This window comes from Triturus cristatus, chromosome 9 (assembly GCF_964204655.1).
Source record: "Triturus cristatus chromosome 9, aTriCri1.1, whole genome shotgun sequence".
Taxonomy (NCBI): Eukaryota; Metazoa; Chordata; class Amphibia; order Caudata; family Salamandridae; genus Triturus; species Triturus cristatus.
In genome coordinates, this window is record NC_140592.1 from 753,765,197 (window position 1) to 753,787,904 (window position 22,708).

General features: G+C 45.1%; 1 long non-coding RNA gene across 6 annotated transcripts in view; it reads right to left on the bottom strand.

The window, feature by feature from the left end:
• The window catches only part of LOC146798769 (uncharacterized), a 93,383-nt gene that overhangs the window by 66,702 nt on the left and 3,973 nt on the right, over positions 1–22,708 (bottom strand). Inside the window, exon 1 of one of the 6 annotated variants that reach the window (XR_014968763.1) lies at positions 22,503–22,548. The exons of 4 other annotated variants lie outside the window; for them this stretch is intronic. This is a non-coding gene — a long non-coding RNA (uncharacterized LOC146798769). Of the gene's footprint in view, positions 1–3,557; positions 3,750–22,502; positions 22,549–22,708 lie in introns of those variants that run through there. One more of the 6 variants, XR_014968761.1, reaches the window with a different exon arrangement.

The window sequence follows — 22,708 nt, forward strand, 5'->3', positions numbered from 1 at the left end:
AGTGCCAGTCACTACTGGTCATCAGCATTCAATTGTCCTAAAAGGAGCTCCCGGCATTCCAGTACGTGGATTGTATTGTATTAAGTTTAAGATGGGTCAGGAAGAAAAACATTGCATCCCATATACAGAAAATGTAAAATGCCAAAGTGTAAAAAGAGGGCTCTATGGAAATTTGAGGCTGCAGAACCGCTGGGCTTCTGGGAATTAGATACAGGCTTACTAGCTTTACCACCTTATGCCCTCTTTCAACTCAGCTTCATAACAACCGAGCCAGACACAAACCAAAACACAGACAACATGCACGGACAACAAGCACAGCCACCTGTACACACCACTGTGTGGGGGAGGGAAACCTGCCCTTCTTTGTACACGTGTTCCACCCCTTTGCACCCTGCACCCCTCTCCCTCATATAGTTCATTGCTTTGGTTTCAGCAGCATATAACACAGGTATAGCTTTGACAACAAGATTGCAAACATCCCTAACGCAAAGAACAGTTAAACAACAGGAAGCAGTGACAGCAGCAGTGCAAGTTTCCCAAGTGTAAATCACAAGTTGTGGCCACCACTGCCATGTGCCTGCAGTGCCATCACCTTATGTGCATTACTTGCAATTGCAAACTTTTATAAGTTAAATGAATAATACACATGTCATACAAGTTTGTACATAAATACTGCTGCACTAAACACTGCAGTCTTCTCTTTACAGACTACAAACACACTCATGGCAGCAGTATTAATTACATCAACTCATCAACTGGGCTAGAGGGCATTTTGATTCTTTGAAGACAATATCACAACTTTGTATATGGGTAATTGGGATAGTTTGTCACCCAGAGATTCTTTAAGGCAAGGGCAAAATGGGCAATTAATCTGGGCCCCCACCTCCCAAGCCCCTCTCAGTATTCTTTCTCTCACTTACTTGCTTCTATTTTTCTGTCCAAATCTCTCCCCCCACCCTCCCGTCTACCTCTAACTCTGATAGTCTTTCTCTACCTATCCCTCCCTCAACACCTTGTCTTTCTATATATCTTTACTTCTCTCCTCGCCCATCTCTTGCTCCGTTATCTCTCTCTCGGTATCTGACCTCACCCCTCTTTACCTCTGTCTCTCTCTGCTTCCTTCCTACCCTTCCTCCCTACCCTCTTCTAAGTTATTCTTCACCTCACCTCCCATTTGCTACCATGCTTCTGCGGCACCCCAGGAGATCAATGTGCACCAAAAGAAAACATGGGTTACTGGATGACAATGATTTTCCCAACAGTACATCCAACATGTCAGCTGACTCACAGGGAACTTGCAGCCGCACCACAAGTTTCTGCATATTAATAATGAACCCAACAAAGTGTGTGAATCGGATATGCAGAGTCCAAATATTTGATAGAATCGAGCATAGCTTGTATTCAATGAGAAGTGTTAAAATTATCAAGCCACAGTACAGAGAAAAAATGAAAAAGATAAAAAGTTTATTTTCCTCAGGGAAATCTATTTTCCACATAGCTTCGCTGAAACATTTGAAGCTCACAGGTTAGTGACTTCTGCAAATGAAATCATTTTAGGTAATTGTCTGCCTAATATACATTGACTCCTGGTGACTGTGACACATTTTTACATCGATTACCTGGCTTGAATGCCACTGTGTTCGCATCATCATGCGTTTCTTTCAAATTGAGATGCCACTATTTAGATCTAAGTAACTGCTGCAGTAGAAGTAACGGTGCAACACAAAACATTGGGGTTTCCATCAAGATTTACCACGAAACCTCTAAAATTTAAATTCTGTTATTAGCCACCTCTCAGACATACCAACGCCTCGGGCTAAGAGGGAGCTTCAGGATGGATGGCACTCGCCCTAAACGCCAGGTCCTGAAGCAGCCCATCAGTGGCGTTGACTGTCCTTGCTCTATACATAAATATCATGGTTAGCAGTTAAAAGTCTACACTCCTACTTTTTGTGGTAGGTAGCCACGGTCTTTGATTTATATCAGAGCTGTTTGAAGTACAAGGATGACCAATTGCCTCTACAGGGCCTGTTTATCCACACACAGCACTAGACAAGGTTTATCAGTGTCACCCTCCATTTCAAAATCATATATCAGGTCTATAATATGGCCAGTCTGTATAGAGATGTGGGCTGTATTATGACACAGCTATCTCATAGGACTCAAGTTGCACCTCAATGATAAGCCCCAACAAGGCTTAAAACCGTCCAGGCCAGGTTCTATTTTGGACCATTAACACACTGGTATGACATTTTTTAACTATTATTAGTTTCCTTAACAGGGTGATGCAGAACTCAGACACACATTACTGTTGTGGCCATTCACAGCAGAGCCAGTCCTTGCACCAGTACAAGCAGTGAATAAGAAGCCAATAGGAAATGGACGATTTGCAACACATATGAAGTTAATTTTTTCGTAGCGTTCATTGCCACTTCAGTTATTTTTTGACCCCGTGTTTCCCTTCTTCAGTATTCATTTCAGACCTTCCTTCATGCTATTGTGCACGTCGATCTGTCCTATTAACTCTTAGGTCTTTCAGTGCCTTGGTCCAGAGTCCTAAACATAAAACTTCTTACTCCGAATGATAAAGGGTCTACTAAAAGACATGCATCATTAAAAACAGTCCAAATAAGATTTCATTATATCAAGCATTATTTAGACTAGGGTGCCCTTGGCATATTGATGTCCTATTGTCTTGTGAAAGAAGCCTTTGTCACCCAATGTGAGGATTTTAGATAAATAATAACACTTGTCCCTCTCTGCTCGGCGTACTTGAAGGATGCTTCAAAAACATTTCTGAAATGGCCTCATTTATATAAAAAACTGCCATAATTAAAAACAAATCAATGCCATTAAGGGCATGGTACTTGAACAAGGTGCCCGGCGCTGGAGGCTGCGAGGCATCCGTGGTTCACTTCAGTTCATACCTATATGAACAAAGTGAACAGTAAAGTAAATGGAGTGATGAGTCCAAGGCCTATCCTAAGCAATCCTGCCTCGCAGCCCCTGGTCCCGGGCAGGGCCGGCTTTAGTGCTGGTGGCGCCCAGTGCGACAATGTTTGTTGGTGCCCCCCCTCAGTTAATAGCTGACTGCTCTATCATAGAATTTTAACTTATAAAATGCAAGTAACAAAATTATCTCTCGAACCAAAGCACTAACCACTGACCTATTTATATTATATGCACTCTGTGATCTGCAGAGTACATTTTCCTCGCAGTAGGCATATTAACCCTCTCTGCTACCTACCTCACAATTAGTCAAAAATTCCACTACAAAAACTTCAATCTCGATCCAGGAAGAACGTTAATCACCTGGAGTTATCTTGACAATTTGATAGTTTCCTGAAACTTGCCCGAAGCTGGAACGCAGCAGCAGGTGCTTTTAAAGACTCTGCCATGCTTGTCAGCAGCGCCTATTCTACTGCACATGCCAGAGGCTGGGGCCCTGTGCAATCATCGATTCTCCATCTGCGGGAGCTGGAGTCACGTCACACACCACCCACCACCCACCACGGCCATGCGCATAAAAAACAACCAAGCATTGGTTCTACACTTACGGTTAGGTGATGGTGGGCAGTGGCTGTCTGCCTTTATTAATGGATAACTGCGATGGGCCTGCTGCTGCCTGCACTCGACGTCATCACTCGTTAACCACCAGTTACCACTCGCTCATGTTTTGTGACGGGGAACAGGTGTGCAGGGGCATGGCATTTAAAAGAAAATCTACGCCACGCTGCCTGCGGCACAGCCCTACGGGCGCGCTGAACTAAATCCAGCCCAAATTGAGCCCAATCAGTGTCCCGCCCACCGGAAACACTGAACTAAGGACGACGGCCACCGCCTAACTAAAGCAAATTCGCAAAGCCGCATCCTCACGACCAGTTGAATTTTAATGTGGATCATATGGGAGTTGGAAATGGAAAAATAAATTATGGTTAGAGTCGGACGGTCTGGACGCAGTAATGAATCATAGAATATCAGATGTGATCGATGTGAATATTTTTATTGCCTCTCACAGCCACTGCCACAACATACTGACTTCAGCGCAGACTCTGCAGTACTGCTTCACCGGAACTCGGTTTCGGGAGACGAACACTGCAAACACAACACTGTTTGAGCCGGGTCAGTGAGGTAATTTTATATGCTGCCTACGCGCATCACAGTGGCATATGACATGCAGAGTTGCAGCGTGGTAGACGCTGATCAGTAAGTGCCTGTGCTAAGCACCGGAAAGCACCGGCACAAATTAAGCACTGCCCTAAACAGCCCTTAAGTGATGCAAATGAGCTGCTGCGTGATTGCTCAGCAGCGGCTCCATTCAGAGATATAGAATGCCCCTCCCTCCATTCTGCCTTCTCTTTTTCGGCAGCGGCTGAGCAGAGCACTTTCTGCGCAGCAGCACAGCCCCCAATGCCATCAAGCCTGCACTGCCTGACTTTCCCCTAAGAGTACCGGTACTGTCCTTGGCGAAGGAAAAGTTCCAGTACTCAAAGGGAGAAAAATAAAAGTGGTGGTACTCCGTACCGGTGAGTACCGGCCCATTTAAAGCACTGTATTGTGGCCCTTCTTCTCTAGTTGGCTGTGAGGGAACGTCCTCTTCCTGTCGGCGTTCCGTCAAGGGTGGCCAGTTTGTCATTGGCTCGGATTGTTCCTCTTTCTCCTCTTCACTTCCCAGACAAACCCCCAACAGGCCTTCCTCCGTGCTTGCTGGAGTTCAGGGAATTCCTGTTGTTTCCCCAATAGAAGGGACCACGTTCTCCAAATGACATAGAGATCTCGGAAAATGAGGCTTGTCCCACATTTGTGGTCCTTCTCTAGGGGGCTGTAAACACAGAAGAGGGCGGCGCGGTGAGGTAGAGACCAGTATTCTTGTCCATGTCAAGCACCTCGGGGCTAGAGCTGCTGTCCTCCTGACAGACTGGTTACCTTGAATGATGTGTGTGCTAATTGATGTTGTGTCATAAGTTAGAGAGCAGAGCCCTTAAGAATTTCATGAAGAACAGACCTCTCATGCAATTCTTCTCATTCTGTAACTTAATGAGATACTCTTTAGGCTTGGAGTGCTTTTACATAAGACTCCTTCATACTGACACCTTTTTAGGTCTCGCCTGAGCCAGCGCTTTAGCGCTGCTCTCGCGAGAGCTTTTGTAAACGGGGGATTTGAAAGTGCAAACTAGTGCTTTCAGGCCGCCAACTACAGTGCATGTGCGCCGGGCGCGCGCACCATTTGGCAGCCTGCGTGATCATTTCGCGGCCGCTTTAATGTTCTCAGTGAGCCGCGCGGCCACTGAGAACATCAAAGCGGCCGCTAAAGTGCACACCCTCCCTTATCCCACTTCCTGCTTCCTCTACTGCGGTAGGCATAGTACATTTATTATTTTGTTTACCATTTACCAGTTTTATTTTCTTAACCCCTTCGGTGCTCATGACGGAATGGTTCCGTCATGACCCACGGTTGAGCTGTGCTCATGACGGAACCATTCCGTCATGACCACGCCCGCGCAAGATTCCGCCAGCACAGTGGCGGAATCTGCGCAGCATCGAAGGGGTTAACAAATGATTATCATTTATTTATATTGATTTTTTTTATTAATCACAGGGAGAAAGGGAGACTCAAACCGTCTCGTAGCCCGCATCAATGCTGTACGGACCCAAGATGATGCCGGTGAATGCTGACCTCTGCTTCAGCATTATGATTGTTGTTGGGGGTCTGCATAGCTTAGGTTACCAGTTTCTTGTGTTTAAGATGTTCCTAAGCTGTGCGCTGCAGTCGTGTGTATTCACTAGTAAGTGCATTACTCGGCTTGTTTAAAGGGGTTGTAGTCCCAGACTAAAACGTTCACTGAGGTGACAAAGCTGCTGACTTGCAGAAGTTGGACGGGGTTTGCCCTAAGAGACCTGTGTTAGAGCAGCGTCATACTGAAAGAGCTCTTCGAGCATCCATTGCTTACAGCCCGTAGTAAATTTCAGAACACTCGCAAACTTCGCTGTTTGTCTGAAGGTTTAAGACACTGGAATACCCTCGCCAACTTGTTGGACCCTACTTTCGTATCAAATTCTCGATGCAATCAGAAATTACATTTTGCTTCTTTCATCCAGTAGGTGGCAAAGTGTTGAGTTGAGTTTTTTCATTATTTTACCTTCCATAAGTGTAAATTTAATTATGTACACAAACATTTACGTTTTTGTTGTTGTTGATTTTTTTATCCTCTAAAATAATGGGACCTCCATTACCCCCCTTAAGCCACCCCTCTCCCCCTGCACCCACCATATCAGTGGTGGAATTAGATGTAAAATATATTTATACAAAAACGAAGTAGGCTGGAAATATAGTCCTAACATTTTCCAAGTGTTTTTTCACAGCTTCCTTGTTTTCAATGGTAAATTCAGGCGAGAATAGAAAACAATGAATCAGTGTATAAAGTAGTTTCTCTGGTTGTAGAGACTTTCTGCAGGTCTGAGCACTCCACTTATTCAGGGAAGGGGCTGGCACTCAAGATAAAGCACGTTATTTCTACCCATACAATGAATCTGCTGCACTGAAAAGTGCACGAAGAATAAACTGCAGCGCAGGAACCAAGCTGTACCATTGGTGTACATGTGCAATGCACATGTTTGCTAGCCACATTAATCAATTGTGTTAAGGCTACATATACAAGCATAATTTGCCAATATCATATATCCTTGTGCACAACCCTGTGTGCACAGCACTTTTTTCAGTTTTCTTCCAAGGCACCATGCTTTCAGAGCTCCCCAGCACAGAGTGGTTCCTTGGCTCCCCTGCACCGCACCATGCGTATTCAGCCTCCCCCTCACCTCCCCCATCAACAAGCATTGGCATAGCCAATAGGTCTCGCTTTTGGGACCTTATAAGTATTTAGTTATGCAGCACAATATCCATGGTGCAATAACATCAACTATTGCATAGCTAAAAACTTATAAGGTCCCAAATGCGAGACCTATTGGCTATGCCAATGCTTGTTCTTAGATTACTAGGGTTTCCCAAAAGTTAGTAAAGGGCTGAATAAGTTAGACTTTAATTGAAATACTAATGACTAGGCAGAAAGATTGAATTCTGCAAATAAACCTTCAGATTCTATTTCGCATCTTTTGTATTGTAGCCACCGAATTTTTGGTTTGCTTCCTATTGTTTAGACTGAATTTCATTAGGAGATTTAGATTAATTCTCGTGATTCTATATTTCAGTATCATGCCTTTGAGACTCACCTATATCAGTTTGTTTCTGAGTTTGTAATAAAATCCTTTAACCTTCTTCAGTAGTTTCATCCTTTTTTTTCCAACATTTGTTTTTGTTGAAATTTCTTTATTAGTGTGTTCCTCCAAATCTGCATACCATGTACAGAAACAATAATACATCTCAACCACCTCAGCCGAGGCGGTGGACATTTCAAGAATAATACATGCAGGCAATTAGAGCTAAGTACACGTCTGTGGAGGATTCCCAATCTACGTTGTTCGCTTCGTTTTTATCCGTTCCAACATAACTCAACTGTAATGAAACTCCCCCCCACCTCCCTTCCAACCCCCTCCCGAGCCCACCCCTACGACAGTAGTTTCATCCTTATCGTGTGTCTAAACTGTTACATTATTATTGTGAACTGCAATTTACGTTTACTCCCTCTTACCTCTCATGCAGTAAAAGAGATTCTTCAACCAAGGAGAGTAAATCTACAAGGTTATAGCGTTCTCAATCCAGATAAAATTTGGTGCTCGAATTCATGTTCATACTTTATTTACTAGAGAACATGGATGATAAAAAGATCCCCTAGATTGTGGTGGTGGATTCTATGATGGCTAGCTTAGTGGGGTGCACTACTATTACAGAGGAAAGTATCCTTATAGACGAAACAGACAAAAAGATTGATTCAGCAATTAAAAAGAGTTATTCTGGAGCACACCTAGCCATGAGAGCAGAGATATATGGTGCTTATATCAGGGGCGTAACACAGGCCCCTGCATCCCCCGCAGTGTGGGGGGGCCCCCAAGCTCGAGGGGGCCCCCTCAGCCCTGCACTTCGGCTGAAAAGCTCCTGATAGAGTCCGGAGGGAGCCCCTCCACATACCTTGCAGGGGGCCCCCCTCAATTATCGTTACGCCACTGGCTTATATAAGCCAGTCTCTCACTGCTGATATTAAGGGGTTGTGTAGAGTGATACAAGAAGGATATGAATGTTCTAACTTAGTTAAGGTAATCAAGAATGAACTCGAATTGTTGTTGGCTATCTCCTTTGATGTGGTGTATACTTCAGCATTAACCGAAGAAGCAAATGTGCTAGCAAAGAGAAACCTTTTTCTTAAGGAGTAGTGTACTGACTCGTTGCAGATGTCTGCACCTCTACATGTGCCTTTCCTGAGAGTGTACATGTTTGGACCAGGGTTGGAACACAAGCTCCATAATTTATTTAAGAAGAGGAAACATTCCTCCCCCCTCGAATAATACAATGCTACCTTCAAAAACTTTATGGAAATGTTCTTTTGTCAAAACTCTAGGAAATCGCACAACCATTCTCTAGATTTTCCAAAAGAGAAGGGAATAGGAATTTCAAAAATATCCAGGATCGAAAGTTAAAGACTTTTTCTCCAAATAAATACAAGCTGTTCTGACTATGCAGACGAAAGGTCTCTGCCAGTTGGGGGTTGATTAAAGCAGTTCAGGATGGCATGGGAAAGATCCACTCCCAACACTTTTGTCCTGGGCATTATCAGATTAATTTCGCCTCCATGCCTTCAGACACTGGGAGGGCAGATTTACAAGCCCCTTGCACCACTTTTGCGTCACTTTTATCATTGGAAAAGTGACGCAAAAGTGGCACAAGGGGCTTGTAAATCTTCCCCTGGGTCTTTAACTACTCCTTGTCCATCAGCCTCTATCAAAAAGGAAGCCATATTAGAGGCTGTAGAGATTCTCTTGTTAAAGGAAGCAATGTTATCTGTGCACGGAAAGAAAAAAGTGAAAGACTGCTATTAAACTGTCATCCTAGTACCAAAGCCATTAGGAAAGTTCAGACTAATCATCAACCCCAGGAAGGTCAACAAGTCAATCATCAGAATACCCTTGATAGGGGTGATCACTTTTGTATGTTTTTTTCTCATCCACCTAGTGATATGTTAGGCTGTATTCAGAGTGTTTTAAGTGTGAGTGGAGTATATATTCTGACTACTTTCCAGTTGAGAAAACTCAAATATTTCATGCTGTCTCCCGGGGTCTAGAGGAGTGCAGGCAAATTGTAAGCCTTCAAGAAAACCCAGTGCTAAGGCCAGATCCACTTGTGGTGTCCTCCTACAGATCGCCAATAAAAAGTATGTTTTCACAGTTTTTGTTTCTTTAGCTTTTCTTTGGAAGTTTTTTTTCTTTACTATAAATTGCTGTATTTTTCTGGGATGCCCTATATGCATTGTAAGATGCCATATTGAAGCAACACAATAATGAATTGGACTAAAAATGTGCTAACTCTTTGTATGTCTATGAAATAAACTGGAACTGAAGAGCGGCTCAACGTGATAAACCAAATATGCCACATCTGAAAACAATCATCATTGGCCTAGACACAATGAACCTTTATCAGATCGTCCACATATCCACACACATTGCTGGACAAATCCTAGATGTAATTTATGCAAATCCAGAAATAGTTACCTTTCAAACGATTACTCCAGTCACAAGTTCAGATGACCAGTTGCTTGCTTTCCACCATAAAACACCACAGAGCAACACACCTAAAACCACCATACATGCATCAACCTGGCAACCGTGGAACAAACTAAATTTTAAACACTTGGAAACACAACGAACATCCAATATAGATCTAGACACAATAAATTCTGTTAAAAATATTTGAGTGTATACGCGAAGCTTTTGATATTCTAATACCAATAACAATAAAACAACAGAACAAAAGAAAGCAGGCGCCTTGGAGAAATACAGAGCTAAAAGGGATAAAACAACAAATCATACAGCTGCAACGCACCTGGTTCAAAACAAACATCAATCAAGACAAACTTCACCTACAGAAACTTAACAGATTATACAAGTCAGCAATCAAAAAAGCTAAGAAAAGAAAAATACGTCTCAGACAGGATTCCAAATGCTAAATGTGCAAATAAAGAATTTGATAACATTTCCACCAAATTTCGTAAACCAAATTGCCTAGAAGGAATTCATCTCATTACTCAAGAATTCCCAGACAAACTCGCAAATCATCACACAACCAAAGCAGACACGTTGGACTCCTATTTAAAACAAAGAAAAAACACCAGCACTGACCCTTTTCCAAAACAAAACTCAAAGAGTAGGCTAACCCAGCCTCTGCATTCCTTCCCAAAAAATATTACACAATTAATTCATGGACCTGGTCAAAACAAACAGGCCTGCCGTCAGCTCTTCTGACACATGTCCACCAAAAACCTTCCAGAAAATACTTCTATCTACCTCTGCTGCCACACCAGTATCATCAACAATTCTTTTACTATGGGAATATTTACAGAAGACCTAAAAAGGGCATACATACACCCATTACTAAAGAAAAACAAACCTGGGTCCGCTTAACCCCGACAACTACAGACCAATCACAAATGGACCTTTCCTGCGCAAGCTGATAGAAAGTGCAGCATTCATCCAGATGTCACAATTAATTGAAGATAATTCCATACTTCTAAACAGTATTCCGTCCAGCAAGAGCCACAGAATCTGCCCTCATTTCCATCAGGGATGACTTTAAGAACACAGTTGACTGGAACTACTGCTGCACTACTTCTCTTGGACCTCTCAGCTGCCGTTGACACAGTTGACCATGACACTCACTGCTGACTGCTCTCAACTGGATCACATCATACCTTCAAAACAAAACAAATATCATCCATACCCCCCCTTTCTCATACCTTACTAAAGCAGGGGGCCCTCAAGGCTCATCGTCTCACCTACGCTTTTCAACATCTACATGAAATCATTAACAGCACTGATCAATATATTTCACCTCACATGGTATAACTATGCAGATAACACACAAATATTCTTTGAACTTGAAAGCCCCAAAGACATTGGAAAATCACAAATGTTCAGTTGTCTCAGATCTGTTGATCAGTGGATGACATGGAGCCATCTCAAATTGAATGCTTCCAAAAACGGAAATACTCACATGTGTGGAAAATGTATGCCCCCCCCTCGCCAGCAGGCCTGACGATTAGGGAACACCGCCTAAAGTATCTAAGGAAGTAAGAAATCTAAGAATTACCATGGACTCGAAGCTATGAATGCATGCCCAATTGGACTAGCAAGATCCAGCTTCATTACTATAAAAACTCTGCGACGCATCTTCCCCTACCTGGGATTTCCACACACGATCCAGGCTACTATCTCTCTTGTTCTGTCTAAAGTCGATTACGCCAATAGCCTCTACCACGGCTCATCTTTAGCAACTATGAAAAGACTACAACGGATTCAAAACTCTGCTGCCAGACTACTCTTACATATAAAGCCACAAGCCCACATTTCTCCTGCCTTGAAGGCCCCTACATTGGTTACCATTTGCCAGAAGATCCACGTTCAAGCTGCTTTGTACACCCACAAAGCAAAACATGGAACAGGGCTGCTATTCATCAGGAATAAAATCACTGAATACATTTAACAAAGGAACCTCTGCTCTAGATTGGCACCTTGTCTCAAAATCCCACCATACAAGAAAAAACAAAGGGGGGCACATCCTTCTCTGTTTAAGAGATGGAACTCTTTACCCCCTAACATAATATTCACAGATAACTAACTTATCTTCAGAAGACTACTCAAGAGTTGGCTCTTCCCCACATAACCACCATACTCAAACATAAATGTAAAGCGTGTGTGTGTGTGTGTTGTGCAGTTATATGGATTATTTATGTGTACCTAGATATGTGTATTCCTTTGTATAAATGTGTATAATGTCATGTTTATAAATATACAGCTATTTGTTAGTTCTGCTTCCTTTTCCCTCTTCTATCCCTCCACTATCCTTTTCAATCCAATAACTGACTTACATATCCACCACTCAAATTACTTTCAGATTTCACTATATTAATTCACCACTAATACTTTATGGGTTCTGGAGTAGAGTGCTACTTGCCGAAAAAAAAGCACTTCAACACCTCATCAGGGGTAGACAGCACTATATAAATGCAAACCTTTTTCCCTCTATCCCTCCACTATCCTTCTCAATCCAAATAACCAACTAACATATCCACCACTCAAATTACTTTCATATTTCACTATACTAATTCACCACTAATCCATTATGCGATCTGGAGTAGTGTGCTACTCGCCAAAAAAGGGCTTTAATACCTCATCAGGAGTAGCAAGTGCTATATAAATGCTGGTGCTGACATCACACACCGTGTCTCCTGAGTTCTGCGAGGCAGGCAGGCCGGTGAGGACTCAGCAGGCTCTGTAGGTTCCACAGCTCTTCTCTACTCTGCCGCTACCTTGCTGCCGACAGTGCGGCCCACAGTGGTTTGACTTTGGTCCATCTGGCTGATTGGTGACGGATTGGCGTCTGATCGGTGTCTGGCCCGGTCCCTTCTTCGGTTCGGGCATCAGTGCCGGGCCGTTCGCCTCTTCAGACGCTGCGGACACAGCTCGCCACGTCACAGACAACACTGCCGGGCCCTCCTAAGGTGAGGCAGTAGGCTGCAACAGGCCACAGGGTTTTTGGGGCTCTGGTGTTTGGTCTGCCTGCCTCCTCAGCTTGGGTGCTCTCGGGCATGGGTCACCTGCCTTCATAGGCACTATCGGCGCTGCTGTGATCTGGTGCCTGGAGCGAGTGAGCACGCAGACTACCGCGCTGCTGCTTAGAGGAGCAGCTGACTGACTGAGTCTGCGAGAGATGCTGCTGTCCATTACCACGCAGCTGCAGGAGGGAGCAAGGAGACGAGGGCACTGCTACTTTCTTTTATAACCACCCAGTGTGAAAGGGGAACAAGGGGCACGGCAGAGGCACGACAGGGTAGGTCCCGCCTAAAAAGGCCCGGTCTTATCCCACCACGCTTCCCCCCTCACTGTCACCATTTACCTGCCACCATTACTGGAGATTCGGCACTGAGGTGAGAGGAGGGATAGGGGCATGGAAAGACATTGTGGGGGAGCATACCACCTGAGAGCCTGTTGAGCGCTGTTGCCATTCATCGAATTTGGAGCAAGCCCAGAGCCCGAGGGTGAGTGAAGTGGGAGTTTTTTTCTTTGTGGCTCTCCCGTGTGCACCACACCTGGTGTTCCCGTGCACTTCAGAGCGCAGCAGCCTTAGTGGTCTGCTGCTGAGTGTGAGCCCAGGTCCCTGTGGATGCGGCCCAGTTAGTTTTGGGTGTGACTTGCACGGGGTCTGGTGAGCTCCTACTCGGATATCTCCTTAACAGCTCCTTACAGCTCGTCTATGGCTCACCTATAGCTCCTCGGCTTCTTCTTATTGCCTTAGTGATAACTTGTGATAATCTACTAGCCGAAAGAGCGCTTCAACACCCCACCTGGGGTAGTAAGCACCATATAAATGCAAACCTTTTCCCCTCTTCTATCCCTCCACTATCCTTCTCAATCCAAATAACTGTCTAACATATCGACCACTCAAATTAATTTCATATTTCACTATACTAATTCACCACTATTCCTTTATGGGTTCCAGAGTAGCGGCCTACTCACCGAAAAAGCACTTCGACGCCTAACCAGGGGTAGTAAGCGCTATATAAATGGAATTACAATACAATACAATATTACTTTTTGTTAGATTATTCTACATTAAACATGTATATAGGTCACTGCATAAATAAGTACATTTTTATCATAACTATTCATCTACAATTGCTTCACTATTGAATAATACATTTATAAAAACAAATAAATTAGCTTAAAGTACAAGAACACTTGAAAGTCTGAGTTATTAAATACAACTTAAATCTAGATATATTACCTTGCTTACACATAAATACCTTCCATGTACTTATGTATCTTTATATTTAGCCCTTTACTCCTAATTCAGCATCTCCAATGTACTACCCTATATCTCACCCTATAACTCTCTCGATATATCTTCTACCTCCACTCTCTCACTCATCCCAAACCTCAATCTACTACTCTCTCCAATGCACTACCTAGTTCTCACCCTCTACCTCTCTCAATACATCATCTAGCTCCACTCTCTGCCTCCTCCCAAACCCCATTCTACTGGTGTGATCCCAAAATAACCCTTTTTAGACTCTACCCCTCCTTGCATCATTTCAAACCTCTTTTACTATTAAGATCTCCCAAACAAGCCTTTCTAAACCCTTCCCTCTGACTCTTCCCCCTCTATTCATCCTAAACCTCCTCCTGCTGCTATGATCTCAAAATAAACACTTTCTAGACCCTTCCCTCTTCTATCCCTCCACCATCCTTTTCCATCCAACTAACAGACTCACATGTCCACCGCTCAAATTAATTTAATATTTTCCCTATACAAATTCACTACTAATCCTTTTTGGGTTCCGGAGTAGCGTGCTATGCGCCAAAAAGTGATTAGACACCTTGTCTCGGGTAGTAAGCGCTATAAAAATGCAATTACAATTACATACGTCAGCAGAGCGCTCTGTTTTTCCAGGTCTGGGCTTTTCCTTGCATTTTTGTTTATTTATAGTTCTGGGGTTAGACAAGTCGTTTTGATTTCTTTTATATATTCTTAACGGAACTTTCAGCTAGCCCTCTCTATACATCAGTCTGTTGTTCTGTCATTCATATTTTTCTTCTACCCTCTAAAGTATACAGCATGGTGCAATGGGTCAGCCCACTTCAGGGACAGGCTAACTTCAATGTGAGTGATGAGATTCTGCTTTTACAAACAGAGGATATTCACACACAACATAATTCCCTTCTGTGCATTGCACTAGTATGGCAATGTGTGCTTTTTGAGAACCATGACAAGACAAATCAAGCTTTGAAAAAAAGCTAAAAAGGCAGCAAATGCTAGACTTTTGGCTTTGCCCATGCTTGTTGTACCTGTGTTGCTGATTTTATGATGTTCTAGGACTACAAGTCCCAGCATGCACGAATTCAACTGGGAAACTTCAGTTTTGCACAATTTGTGTACAAATTGTGCTTAATTACGAATATAAGTGGGGGCGTGGGCTGGCCGCGCGGCAATATGGCCGCTTGTTGAGCGCACTCTGCCGGCAGAGAAAGTAATCCTGCCAAAATCCTGACATATGGATGGTCATCGCCAGACAAAATTACCTCTGGGAGTCGCCTGCGGTGGTGGAATAAGTTGAGACCCGCCGCATTGGCCGCTGACTGCAGCCGCTGCATTAGAATGTGACCCGCACCTGTTGGGGCCTGCCCGAAATCACCCGAACCCCCGGCGAGTGCGGCATGAAGGGTGTGGATCTGCGCGCTGAGCCTGACTGCGTGGGGCCAAACGACTCACCGTTGGAGCCATAAGTCGGCTCTCCTGTTACCGGTGCGGCTGCTCCGGGACGCGGAGTTGCACACGCGTGAGACCGCCGTGGCTATCCTGTTGGGAGCTCAGCGAGGTGCGAGGGTCGAGTGCGTCTGACTGAGGCCCCGAGGAGCTAAGTGATCCCCCCGCAGCATCAGGTGAGTGCAGAGCAGCAGTCCCAAATTGTGGGGGTCAGCCAGCCCGCATTCAGGGCCTGGAGACCTGCCTGGAGAACGGGCGGCCGCCATTTTAAAGTCAGGTGGATCGGGCCTTTGCGCCTGGGGCGCCGGGCTGAAGTGCTGAAAGGCTGGTGTTGACTCCCCGAGAGATGGACAGTGTGCTAATACCTCTCCACACTACTGCAAACGTTGGCCCCCGTGGTCGGGGCTAGAGACAATCAGGCTGTGAAATTACAAAGCGTGGCCTATATCAGCTACCAGAGACCCCACAGTGTTCCACCAAGTTAGGAACTATGACAAATTTGCAGTGCAGATACAAGCGCGGGTGTGGGCAATTATAGGCAGGCGCTGAGGTGACAGGGGCAGTGGGACGCACACGCCCAGGCCTCAGAGGACATAGCTTCTTCCAAGCCAGAGAGGCATCCTGCCCTTACAATACGCAGGTTGAGTCCGCAGTGTCATTGTCCACCAGGAGTGGTGGTTTAAGCCCCGGCAGGGATCAGATTGGAGATTGTGTGGGGGGCGTTGCACTGGTGCTACTGGATTGTGTCATTCCAGCCACATTGGGGTCGCATAGCCCTGCAAACATGGGGAAACAGGACGCAAAACAACCTAAGTTTACGTTTGAACACCGACGGACCACCAGAACTACGTCTCAGGAACTGGAGGGGAGCAGTGAACGCCATGCTGAATCGGAGGTCGGAGATCACGAGAGAACCTACGCAAGCTGATGTTGGAAATGCGCTCCAGCCTCCGCACTATAGACAACTAAGTTGGACATGCTCACGACTCAGCTAGATGCAGTCAAAAAGCAGGTGGGGGTGCATGAGACAAGGCTGGATGTGCTCGAGAATCGCACTTCAGACTTCCATGAGTTCCAGGTCGAAACTAAAGAACAACTTCTGCACATGGACAAAGTACTGGGGTTGATCTGATCAAAAAACGAGGATTTGGAGGCCCGTTCCCGTCGGAACAACTTAAGGATCACGGGAATTCGTGAGACGATGGCCATATCTAAAAGGGAGAGCTTTGTCTCCAAATTGCTTCACAAACTGTTTGCTCCTGATCTGTCTAAGGTGTTTGCAGTAGAGCGGGTCCACCGCACCCTGGTTCCCAAGCCTCCGGTCGGTGCCACACCCTGGCCAATACTGGTTTGAACTCTTAACTATCAGGACCAAGACCTTATTTTAAGGTTGCCAAGGGAGAGAGGGTCCATAACCCATCAAGGAAAATCAATCTCGTTCTACCCGGACTTCACACCGGCGGAGCAGGCGGCACACCGGGAATTTTTGCCTGCAAAAAGACTTCTGCTACAGGCCCAGATCCCTTACTCGCTATTGTTTCTCAGGAGAGTTGCGGCAGATGCGGTGAATGACGAGGAAGGGAAAGGGGGGGTTTGCTAAAAGGGGAACAGCACACCTGAGCCCGGAGTGAAAACCCTCACTATCAGTAACACACCCATGAGAGAATGGGACCGGGTGTTTGTTTCTCAGGGGCGTAACACAGGCCCCCGCAGCCCCCACGGTGCGGGGGGCCCCAAGCTCCAGGGGGCCCCGTCAGCACAGCACTCTGGCTGCAGGGCTCCTGATTGAGCCCGGAGGGGGCCCCCGCAGGTGCCTTGCAGGGAGGTCCCCTCAAGGTTTGTTACGCCAGTGTTGTTTCTTTTGTATTTATTGACATCTTATTGAAAAGAGATATTATTCATGCATTGCCGCCCTTAACGGTGGTGTAACCGAATTCACGGCTCCTGGGCGAAAAAGACCTTTCAGTCCCCACACCTCTTTAATGAATTATTTTTTTTGGTTTCTTCTTTTTGTTCTCTTTGTTCTCTTTTTCGCCGGCCTGTAACTTTATGGTCTGACCATTATGTCGAATAGGGGAGGAGATATCCCTGACCTACCGTGATTTAGGTTAAAACAGAAAACCCTTGGCATCCTGGCAAAGACTCACAGTAATGGTCTAGGAGCAGAATTTATAGTATTTTCCTTTCCTTATTAAATCCTTCACTTTGGGTGTGGTGACGGTTAACCACATAAGATATAGGCCAGTCCACTTACCGCTCTTTTCTTCTTTTGGAGAGACTCCGGGGACACACCATCTGAGACCTGGTATGAGAAGAACCCCAGGAGAGGAAGAGAAGCCTGAAACAGCAGCAAGTAGCACCAACAGGAACATCCTCACCATCCCAGACCTAACTACCACCACTACTTCTTTGACTACCACCACTACTCCTTGAATAAGTCAATAAAGATTTAAAAATTCAACCACCAATCAGGCCTCCAAAGTTCTATTTCCGCCCATCCCTCCGACAAGTGGTGTCAGAAGTGGGATCAGTGGAAATGGAGGCTGCACTTCAGAAAATGGCAGACAACCAAGAGAAATTAGGACGCCTAATGGGGAAATTCCTGGCCGTGGCAGAGGAAGATAGGTGAAAACTCCATCAAACCTTGACTGATCAAAGCCACAATCAAGAGACCGTGATAGGCGCCCATGGACGATTTGACGATGAGAAGAACTAGGCTCGGAGAACCCCCCCCCAACTTCTAATAGCTGTACTAATGCTTGTCGACATACTGTATTACTTGAATGTAATGCCCCATTGTAATAATGCAGTTATGATTCTGTGCTTTTTTTTCCCAATAAAAAAATTATAACAAAAAAAAAGAGACCGTGATAGGAAAATTGGCGGACACCCTTAGTCAACAAAGGGGACATACCACCCTCCCGTCTGTGGTGTTACAAAAATATGCAAGTGAAGAAGATCCCGATTTCTTCTTTTCCAACTTCGAGCGAATGGCTAGAGCAGCAGGATGGCCCTTGGATAAATGGGGTCATTACCTGGGTCCCTTCCTTTCATGAGATCTGCAAGCAGTGTACCAAGCCGCTAATCCCTTTGGCGTCACTCCATACGACGAAATAAAGAAAAATATCTTAGAAAGGTTAGGAATAGATGAGGAAACGTACTGTATACGACTCTGATAAATTAAGGAGGGTCCTCAAGAGACACCCAGAGCTCTGTCCTACAGAGAAAAAGACATGGCAGATCGGTAGTTTAAACCGTTGGGATCCAACAGGGAAGAAATAATGGAGAGGATTTATTTGGAGCAATTTTCATATATCTTTATATCTTTACATCCACCGATACAAAAGTGGGTTCGACTACATACCCAGCTAAACATGGAAAGAGCGGTTGAAATAGTCAGTGCCTTTAGCAGGGCTCAGGAGTTTCAAAGAGGCAAAGAAGAAAGAAGAATCACATTGGAAATCGTCTGGGGGTGCCTCCACAAAAGTCAACCGACCCTCTACCCCGAGAAAGCTAGACACTGTTACTCTAATGCCTGGTCCATTACCTACTCCTTATCGCCCTCCCACCCCCTCAGGACCCCAGTGTTTTAACTGTGGAGGGTTTGGACACATAGCCCAGGTGTGCCCTCAAAAGGAGGAACCGATGGAAGTAGGACTTACCCGAAACCTCTATTGTACTAAACGGGGGCAAACCCTCCCCTACCATAAAACAGTAAGGGTAAACGGAGAGGATCAATCTGCCCTGGTCGACACAGGATGTTTACACAGTGTTATGAGGCCCCAAAGTGTGCCCGGGGGTAATCCTCGACCTATGGGTACAGTGAACATTCAATGTGTCCACGGAAATAGTAGGCAGTACCCCACCACTGAGGTACAGGTACAGCACAAACCCTCAATTGAATCCGTCCCTCTACGCGTAGGACTTATCCCTAAGCTGCCAGAGTCTTTTATCTTAGGGAGGGATTATTTATATATGGAACAGTTACTGAACGATGAAGCAAAGGAATGGAGAAAAACCGCCCGTTCTCTCAAGAGCAGGACCTTAGTTTTCCACCAGGAAAGCCTAAGAAAAGTAAAAATCAGAAGAGAAAAGAAAAAAGAAACTGGACACAAGTAGCCTTGACTCAACCACAGGAAGAAGTCATGTGGCGATATGACCAAGGTTTCCACACAGGGCAAAGGGTAGATCCAACACTAAGGAAAGCTTGGAATAAAGCCACAGAAGTAGAAGATCCCAAGCAAGTAGGTTCCCAATTCTTATGTTATTTCTAGCACATAGTCATCTGCTGGGGGGTCACTTTGGTAGTGAAAAAACAGAGAAAGACATTCTAGAAAAAGTTTACTGGCCAGGAATCTACCAACAGATTTGCTGGTTTTGTAAAGAATGTTCCATATACCAGAAGAACAGCCGCAGCTTTCCCCCTAGAGCTCCTCTTCGACCCCTGCCCATAATAGAGGAACCCTTCACCAGGGTAGGGATGGACATCATAGGCCCCCTTCTTCCCTCTCATAGCGGATGCAGATATGTGCTTGTCTTAGTGGACTATGCCACTCGATTTCCAGGGGCAGTGGCTTTAAGACAGCCCAATGCTTTACAGATAGCCAAAGCAATGGTTTCTATTTTTTCCTGAGTAGGGATTCCCCAAATAATAACTGATCAGGGTACACCTTTTATTTCCAAACTGATGAAACAGGTAAGTCAACAGTTAAACATTAAACAACTGAGAACATCACCTTACCAACCCCAGACTGACGGGTTAGTGGAGAGATATAATGCCACACTTAAAACTACCTTAAAGAAACTCCTTGACCTCAAGACTAAAAAGTGGGAGGATATGCTACCCTTAGCCCTTTTCGCCATCCGCTGCAAACAACAGAGGAGTACGGGAGACAACCGCGTACCCTGCTTGACATGGGAAAAGAAGAATGGGAAGAAGAACAAAGAGGTAAACCGCTGCCCGAATATGTACTTAATCTAAAAACCCACTTACAACAAATATGCAGTATTGTCAAATCTAATTTAGAACAGGCCCAGATCTCACAGAAGACACAATACGATAAAAGCACTAAAACCCGTACCTTTAAAAAAGGTGATTTTGTCTTATTAATGCTATCCACCTCAGACCATAAAATGTTAGGTCAGTGGCAAGGCCCTTTCAGGATAATAGAGAAAGTGACACCAGTAACCTACCGTTTGGAATTGGATAAAAAAAAAAACCTTACACACCCAGATTCATCATGTAAATCTATTTAAAAAATGGGAAGGACCCATCCCAACTTTGGTGGGTTTGACTGAAAAGAACGAACCTTTGTACCTCCCAAGCATAGACCCCAAACTTCTGGTTAGTCAGAGAGGCGAGCTGTGTGCACATCTACCAACCCCTGCAGAAAGTGTTTTCCCTACTGCCTGGTAAAACAGACATAATGGAACATGAGATCCATACCATTCCAGGAAAGATAGTAAAATTACGGCCCTATCGTATCCCAGAAGCAAGGAGAGACGCAGTGAGAAAGGAAGTACAACAGATGCTCCAGATGGGGATAATAGAACCCTCCACCAGTGAGTGGAACTCCCCTTTTGTTTTAGTGACGAAACCGGATGGGTCTATCCGGTTCTGCATAGACTTCAGAGAAGTGAACAAAATGTCTCAGTTTGATTCATACCGTTTACCGAGAGTTGATGAGATGAAAGAGAGAATAGGAAAATCTTGCTACATAAGCACTATCGACCTCTGTAAAGGGTATTGGCAAGTCCCCTTGGATAAACGAGATAGAGAGAAGACAGCTTTCTCCACTCCTGACGGGCTATTCCATTTTACGGTCCTTCCCTTTGGGCTACATGGGGCACCCGCCACTTTTCAAAGAATAATGAACACTGTTCTAAGACCCTGCGCTGCATTTTCAGCAGCATACATAGATGACATAGTTATTCATAGTGAGACATGGCAGCAACATCTTCAACACCTAACAGCTGTGATTCAAGCCCTAAAGAGGAGAGGGTTAACCATTAACCCATCCAAAAGTAAATTGGCAGCAAAATCCGTTAAATATCTTGGGTATCTGTTAGGAGAAGGACTGATAAAACCCCAAGAGGAAAAAGTGGCAGCTATCACCAACATTCCATTTCCCTGAACAAAAAAAGATCTGAGGGCCTTCTTAGGCTGTTTGGGTTATTACCGACGCTTTATCCCTGAATTCTCCCAGATAGGTAATCCTTTGACGGACCTCTTGAAGAAGGATGCTAAGACTGAAAAATAATTGAAATATCCTTCCTCTGAGGCACTACATGCCCTCCACCAGTTAAAACAGGCCATAACTTCAAAACCTGTCCTTCTCAGTCCGGATTACACCAAGCCCTTGGTATTGCAAACTGACACCTCCGAACATGGGCTACTCAGACCGACTCACAAGGGCAGGAAACACCAGTTCTGTATATCAGTAGAAAAACGTTTCCCCGAGAGAAAAGATATGCAGTAATAGAAAATTAAGCCCTAGCCATAAAATGGTTTACGTAGTGGGTCGCGACACTGCTCGTCATACTAGCAAATAGCCCCAAAGAATTCTGGATAATGTAGTGGCAGCGGTGAGTACGCCTATGCCACGAGTATGTGAAATAATGCCATCCCTGGACACGTGTTTCGAGGTAATTGCCTCTCGTCAGCAGGGAGCAGGTAGGTATGCGGGGTGCCAAGTAGACTGCCAAAATATATAGGTAAAGTACCTTTCAAGGCGCGCAGGTGCAGACACCAGGCTCTTCAGCCCAAAGTCGCTCGAAAGAGCTTTAAATAGTTTACGTAGTGGGTCGCGACCATAGAAACACTTCGGTATTATCTAGAAGATCGAGAGTTTGTTTTATTCACAGACCATGCCCCACTTGAATGGGTGGCTAAAAATAAGGCACATAACGATAGAGTCCTAAGATGGTTCATGGCCTTACAGCCCTATCGTTTTACCACCTTGCACAGAAAAGGAAGGAGCAAACCAATGCAGACTTTCTTTCTAGATATCCCCTTGGCTCATTTCTTGCAGGCAAGAAAGTTAGGGAAGGGGATGTGAGGGGGTGGACAGAGCCTCACCTCATTCCGTGAACGCCGGTCCAGGTATAAGCGTGGGGCGGAAGAGGTTAAACATCGTACCTCCCTCATCCCTGCAGGAAGAAGGAGTTGGCCGTGGAGAGGACAGCGAATGGGCCGCCCGTGATGACATAGAAGAGGCGGGGCAACCAGCCTTAAGGAGGATGACGTGGGAGGAAGAGGCGGTATGGAAGCGGAACCCGGAAGAC